Source organism: Equus quagga, chromosome 3, assembly GCF_021613505.1.
Source record: "Equus quagga isolate Etosha38 chromosome 3, UCLA_HA_Equagga_1.0, whole genome shotgun sequence".
NCBI lineage: Eukaryota > Metazoa > Chordata > Mammalia > Perissodactyla > Equidae > Equus > Equus quagga.
The window spans coordinates 91,820,464-91,827,125 of record NC_060269.1 but is presented as its reverse complement, the minus strand read 5'-3'; positions in this window follow the sequence as shown (position 1 = coordinate 91,827,125).

The following is a 6,662-nucleotide window of genomic DNA, read 5'->3' as shown; positions in this document are numbered from 1 at the left end:
AGGCTGCCAAAGTAGAGCATGCCAAACTTAACCACTATGCCATGGGACCAGCCCTTTTACTTATAATATTATGTATTATATATAAATATATATGTTAAATATAATAATAATAATATAATATATAATAATAATATAATACTACTGAACTAAGTCTTAGGAAGATAAATCTAATGACAGCATTTAGATGATTATTCTGATAGGCAGGGTTCTAAAATGACTCTCGGTCATTTGTAAAGTCCCCTCCATCTTCAGTGTAAGAGGAAGCTATGGATACAATGGGATATCACTTTGGTGATTAGCTTATGTTATACGGCAAAATTGAGTTTAAGAAAGGGAGGATTATCGCTGGTGGGCCTAACCTCAGGCAAGTCTCTTAAAACAATGGGGACCCCTTCTGGAGAAAGAGGTTAGAAGTACTATATTCAACATGCAAGAAGTCTTCCATTGCTCATTGCTCGTTTGAGGATGGAGTCGACAACATGGAAGAAACGGCAGCTGGCGTCTAGAAGCTGATAACAAGCCCTGGTAATGCCCAGCAAGAAGATGAGACCTCAGTCCTACAACTGTAAGGAACTGGATTCTGCCAGCACGGGAATGAGTTCAGAAGAGGATTCTTACTCAGGCGTCAGATAAGAACACCACCTATGCAACACCTTGAATGTGAGACCCTGAGCAGGGAACTCAGATGAGCCTACCTGGACTTCTGACCTACAGAACCGTGAGATAATAAATGGGTGTTGTTTCAAAGCCTCTAAGTTTGTGGTAATTTGTTATGCAGCAATAGAAATCAAATACAGTTGGACTGAGGAGGAATTGGAAGCCGTTTGGGAAACTAAAAATCTTGTCTAGATTAGAATAAATTAGTAACTAAATGAAAGGGATTGCAATAAAAATAAAGAGGACAGACGGGAGAGCTATCAAAGAGATAGCCTCTACATGACTTAGCAATGGATTAGATCTGGTGGTCAGAAAGAGGGAGAAGGCAAGTGTGAGTCTAAGAATTGGAACCCAAATGGCTGAAAGGATAATAGTGCCATTCATAGAAGAATGGAAACAAAGACTAAGATGGGGAGAGGAGTAAGGGGAGATGATCAGCTTCATTTCAGATGTACAGAATTTATGATGCCAACAGGATACCCACAAGCTTATCAAAAATAGGAATCTGAAATTCTATAGAGAAGCTTAGGTTAGTAATGTCATTTTTGGAATTCCTGATAAATAAATAAAAGTACATAGCTAAAATGAGTTACCCAAGGAAATAATTGGAGAGAAAGATTGGTATGAAGTGGGAAGAGGATCCCAGAGGAAAGGCCTCTCCCACATCTGTCTTCTTGACACTTCCCCTGCCTGGAATATCCTATTTGAAACAGGCCTGGAAAACCACCTACTTAACTTTCAAATCTCAGTTCCAGTATCATCTCCTGCCTCCAGCACTTCCTGCCTCACTCAGCCATTCAAAATTATCTTACAGTTTCTTAAGTGGTAATATTCTATCTCCCCAGTAGACTAAGTTTTCAGAAGACAGACCACTTCATTTCATCTTTGTATTCTCAACACCAAATTGTCAAGAACACAACAGACACTAAATATTTGTTGAGAGAATGAAACAAAGATAGGAGTAATCAAAAAGATAGGAAGGAACCAGAATAGTGTCATATACATAAGATAACGAAGGAAGACAGTTTCCAGGAAAGGGTGGTAAATAGTGTCAAACACTTAGAGATAAAAAAGGATGAAGAGTTGGTGGGGGAGCTGTTGGATTGGTGATCAGAAGTTTAGTGCCTAATACCGCAACAGTTTCAGTACGGTACAAAGATCACATTACGGGTGATAAGAAATAAAATGAAGCGACGTGATTATAGGTAGTGAGAAAGTGAAGTGTTAGGTATCGACTACGTTTTAAAGAAGTTCAGAGATCAAAGAAAAGAAAGTGATAGGATGATAGTTTGTGAAACAGACAAAGAAAAGAGTTTTGATGTGTGTGTTTGTTTTTAGAATGGAGAAAAACTAAACAAGTTTACAGGCAGAATAGAAAATAACTAATAAATGGATTGAAGATTCATAGACTCTCAACATTGGAAGGGTCCTTATACCAGACCCTGCTAGTTACTTTACATTTTCCATTGCATCTTCTTCCCTGACAACTGAACTCAGATTCTATTTGCAGTGGCAACGTGCCCAGGCCCAGACAAGATGCAGTACTTGATTTCCCAGTCCCACTTGCAGGTAGAAGTGACCATGTGGTAAAATTTTGGCCAGTGAGATATAAGTGATACCTGCCAGGGCTCTGAGAGAGCTTTTGCTGTTCCTGATGAAAAGGCAAAGATATAGCTGGTGCCTCCCCCTTCCTCCTTTTTTCTTCCTTGAGCAAGGACTTGATGGCTGGAGTTGCAGGAGCCATCTGGTGACCCTGAGGCAACCAAAAAGAGGGAAATGATAAGTGAGTCACATAAACACTAGTAACGACATTGTCAAGCTACTGAACAAATACCAACAGCTTCTTAACTGCAGACTTCTTACAAGAGGAAAAGTAAACTATTATAAGTTTAAGGCACTGTGAATCAGAAACAGTCATGAGTCCCTTAATGACAGGCGTATGTTCTAAGAAACGCATCTTTAGTCGATTTTGTCCTTGTGAGAACATCACAAAGTACAACTTACACAAAACTAGATGGTATAGCTACTACACACCTAAGCTATATGACACTAATCTCATGGGACCACAGGAATACAAGTGGTCTGTTTTTGACTGAAACATCGTTACGCAGCACATGACATTTTGGTTACGTTTTATTTGCAGACAAGTAAGTTTGTGACTAACAAGGCTTTAAATATCTTTAATCAACCGTCTGATATTTGAATCAGTTCTAAACTGTGTCTACCTTATGTTTATATACTTTCAGAGGCAGGAAATTTATTAGTTATTAAAACTTTCCAAACCATTTTGGAGGGTTTTGATCATTAGAAAGCCTTCTGCTCTCAAAAACCTCTATGGTTCCCTACTTTACCCTTGATCTAGCATTCAAGATCCTCCATAAACTCATGCCACCCTACATTCCATCTCTGTTCTCCTGTGCTCTCCAGCATACATATTCTATTCAATTAGGTCAGCCTTTGTCCCCACTGACGCTGCCTTATTAACATGGCAAGCTCATTCTCACTCCTGTGATTTATTTCTTACTGTTATTCTTTCCTAAATTACAAGTCTTTTATGTTTGACTTGTCTAAAAACTTACCCATCTTTCAATGATAAATAAAGCCCCACTTTTCCCAGGAAATCTTCCCTAGCGACTCCATCTCCCATTGACCTCCTCCTTTCAAATGACACAGCAAATCGTGACATAGTCTACAAAACATGGTTGAAAACTATAGGAACACTTCTCCCGTTATTTGTTAATTATCCCATGTGAGTTTCTTCAGTTCACTTACTAGAAGGTGAATTCCTTCAAGCCTAAGACACAATCTCCTTATATATTTTCCCCATAACTGCTAATGCAGCCTTATGTAAATATTCAATAATAATTGTTGATGGGAAGTTTTTAGAAAATAAATGTACATAGTGCTTAAGAGGGCTAATCAAGACATACATAATACATGTATACACATACACATGACTTTATGGTCAAAAGTAGAGCTCAACGCAACAGAATTCACTAAAATTTCAAATTTGTGTTTGCTGGTTTTCTGTTTTTTGTTTTTTCAGGAAGTTTAGCCCTGAGCTATCATCTGCCCCCAATCCTCCTCTTTTTTGCTGGGGAAGATTGGTCCTGAGCTAACATCCATGCCCATCTTGCTTTACTTTATATGTGGGATGCCGCCACAGCATGGCTTGATAAGCAATACATAGGTCTGCACTCAGGATCTGAATCAGCAAACCCCGGGCCACCAAAGCAGAGTAAGTGAATTTAACCACTATGCCACTGGGCTGGCACCAATTTCTGTTATCTTTAATTATAGAAAGTCTTTCTTTAACTCTTCTTGTGTTTAGGGAAAAAAACTGATGTGTCCTCTGATTCGGTGGTTGGCTATAACAGTAACACTTATTCTCTAGCATAAATTAGGAAATTCTTCTTATTAAATATAAAATAAATTTTAATTAACCAGACTTAGTAATAAATCAGACACAAGGCACTTGTACCACCATTATATTCAATTCTAAAGTTCCTTTTTCAGAATAGCTGCAAATTCTCCATTCATCAAGTAAGCCAGATACTCAGCCAGAATTATGAATCCTATGATTTATTCCTTTTGGGAGAAGGCATCTAAAGATGCCAACATTCTGAGGCAATTTTATCCATCCAGATCTGAGATTCTGTGGCCTTTGATAAAGGAAAAACTGTGCTACGGTCTTGAAGTATCAACATCTTGAATGTCTTGAAGATGGCATCTCCAGGTACCATCTCAAAGATGGCATCTCCAGGTGTTCTGATGAGGGAACTATTACTTCGAGTTCAATTTGCTGTCAGTTCAATTCCCCAGGCGGTCACTCAGAGGGTCTGGCATGGGGGCCATTTATTTGTCATCGCTGGACATGATGCTGCTGGCTTCATCTGTTTCATCCCTTGCTCCATCTTCTTGGGTATAGGTTAGCTGCAAATGAGCCACTTTTGGTCCAGGATTTGGCTGCTACAAGTGTTCTCCAGTTTCCTGGCTTCCACCCACATTTTCCTTCCCAGTCTTGCGATTAGAGCTGAGAAGATTATTCTCCCTGCGTAACATCTCCTTGTTACCTTGTTTATTCTGAGTGTAATGGCTGGTCACTAAAATATAAAGATGGGTATGGCTTGACCTCTGCTCTAGACAAAAATATACAAGCAATTCTCGTAGCTCATAGCTGACTCTTCTGAAGCATTTGCTACGTGCGAGTCACTACTAATCTCTTGACGTGGACTGTCCAATGAGTCTTTACAACAATCCTGTGAGACAGGAACTATTATTTTATACTTATGGCTCAAATAAGGAAATGAAAGGACAAGGAAGGGAAAGCACATACATCTAGGAAGAAGTGAAGTTAGACACTGAAAATAAGCGGTCAACCCCAGCACCCACAGCACAGCTTCTAAAAATGAAGAATTGCATCAAGTACAGAGTGGCAAAGGTTGCAATAAAGATACGCACTAGAAAAAAACAAAGAGAAGTCTCAGGGATGGTTTCAAAGGGCAGGAGGTGAAAGTGTGCAATGCAGACTGAGGCTGGGGGAGACCCAGAACCATTTATTTAAAGGTCAGAGGTGACTACCAAAGCAGAAGATTTTTTTCAATTTGGGATCTTCCCAGTGCCGGGTATAAAGATGTGAGGAACGTTAAAGCCTGGCCTAGAAAGAGGAGGCAGCTCCGAGAACTGGGCGAGAGCAGAAAGCAGGATAGGACCAAAGATTCACAGGGAAATATCAAAGAGGAAGAGAGTTTCCAGGGCCTACTGGACTTTGCTGTTGGGTCTCCCGTATTAATCACAAAAGCTATTATGTTCTTTATGCCAAGAAAAGATCACACACATGATCTCATTTAATCCTCACAACCACTCTTGAAGTATGTGTTATTATCTGCAGAACAGTTCCAGGGGTGGCTGAGGGCAACATCCAAACCGCAATGAGCTGAGAAGTGGCTGAGTGGGGAGAACGGAGTCTGCATTGGGGATAAATTTGGGATAAACAGGATTGAGCCCCTACTAAATTTTAGGCTAGTCAGCGTGCCAGTCACTTTAGCGCTGTTTTCTAATTTCATCCAAACGAAACTCTAGTCACCTTCAAAGAAGCAGCCGAGGTTTAGAAGCCCAAAGTGATTCCTCAGCCTGTCCTCTTTTCAATAAATCCCCCTCTACTCCCACAGGGGGAACAGATAGTGGAACAGACGTACTGAGGCCTTTACTGCGCTAGGCCAGGCGCTATGCTGAGATCATCTACCTGAATTGTCACACTGAAACTTCAGTGCAAATGCTAGTTTCATTATTAATAGTGTGGTGATTAAGGGGCTGAGCCCAGGAGTCAGACTCCTTGAGTTTGTAACCAAGCTCCACCATCTACAAGTGTACTTTTGCCTCAGTTTCTGCATCTGTAAAATGGGTTTCCTTGTGATAATTCTTTAAAGATAATACACGTGAAATATAAATAACAAGGAGTGCCTAGAGCGTGATAGGTGTAGGGTAAAATGTTAACTAGTAGTTTAATCGCCATTTTACAGCCAAGAAAAGAGAGGGTGAGGAAAGAGCTCAGAGTTAGCAACCCTAAGAGCCTGCTCTGGATCCCGCGGTCTCCTAGAAGCTCCTGTGTCTCACCACAGCCCACCATCCTGCAGAGAAACCTCTTGAAGGGGAATGAGAGGGCGGGGTGGGTGTGGTGTGTTGGCTTGTTTGTTTCTTCTTAAGATGGCATTGACTCACACATATTTTTCTTCTGGGGGGAGATGCAAAGTGAAGACGCAGTAGGAGCCAGGATGGGTACACACTCAGAGAGACAGGAGGGAATGGCAACCGGCACAGGTGCAGGGTCCACGACCTTAATCAGCAGAAGCCCAGGAAAGGAACCAAGGATGGTCTTCGCCTCTTAATTTAGTTTGGAATCAGAGGAGAAAGAAGCCAGGAAGAAGTTTATTTTCCTCTGCCCTCTTGCTGTCCGGAACACAGCCAATGTTCTTGAAGGGATTTAAAAAAAAAAAAAAAAAAAA